General features: G+C 37.0%; 1 protein-coding gene across 1 annotated transcript in view; it reads left to right on the forward strand.

Annotated features, from left to right (window-relative positions):
• NRK (Nik related kinase) overlaps positions 1-1006 on the forward strand; it is a 243831-nt gene that overhangs the window by 118250 nt on the left and 124575 nt on the right. The gene's annotated exons all lie outside the window — the stretch shown is intronic.

Genomic DNA, 1006 nt, shown 5'->3' on the forward strand with positions numbered 1-1006 from the left:
CGCTTCCTGCCTGGGGCTCTCCCCTTACCTGTTCCAGCCATGAGCCCATCTCCCACTTCCTGCCTGGGGCTCTCCCCTTACCTGTTCTGGCCTTTGTTTCTTTGTATTTGTTCATATGTATATATGTATATAATACATATACATATATATATGTACATACATATACATACATACACACACACACACACACACACATATAAAATGATTATCCTGCAATCCTGCATGGAGTTTTGTTTAAAATAGTGTACCTTTTAATATTTTTTTATATGTAACCAATATGCTAAAATAAGGGATATGCCACATTTTCTGTTCATAGCACAGTTTCAAAGTGCTAATACTCACTTTGGAGCCATTGAAGAGCAACAGCACAGTAATAAACTCTGTTTCTCCTGGGGGAAGCAGACTAAATAATGCTACTTATTTCTCTATCTAATTAATTAAGAACACAAATCCTTGCCAAGTTAAAATAAATACATTATTAAGGAACTTGTGTTTCTTCCTGATTATTTCAAATAGTCCTACAAAAAATAATACATGTTTGCCCTAATTACTATAGTTTGGAGTGTGCCTCTAGGAAACAGAGACAGTTGTGAAAGCATAAATCCATCAGGGAATTTTTTCAAGACTTTACTTAAATCCTTCACATGGGAGGATATATTCACTCTCTTGATCCTTCTAAACAGACAGTATTTGGGACCCAAGAATTTTGTTAATAGTTAGTCTTTGCATTTTTGCATGGTTCTGTCCTCTAATTGTTTCAGGTGTATACAACTTAAAACCCGTAAATTCCTCAAATAAAATTGTGAACTGGCATAGTTTTTCTCTTCATCTCTCCATCCTACCCACCTTATTTTAGTCTCCCTTCACAATTTTGAGAATCCATGCTCACTCACCTTTTCCTGCTTCTCCACCCCAGGCAACTGTTCCCTTAAGTATGACACATTCACTGAGGAACAATCTCTCCTGAAGCTCCTTATGCCCTAGCCCTTCTTTTCCTCCAACTTCT

The sequence above is a fragment of the Orycteropus afer genome, unplaced genomic scaffold (genome assembly GCF_000298275.1).
Source record: "Orycteropus afer afer isolate SDZICR_OR568_19922 unplaced genomic scaffold, OryAfe1.0 scaffold00447, whole genome shotgun sequence".
NCBI lineage: Eukaryota > Metazoa > Chordata > Mammalia > Tubulidentata > Orycteropodidae > Orycteropus > Orycteropus afer.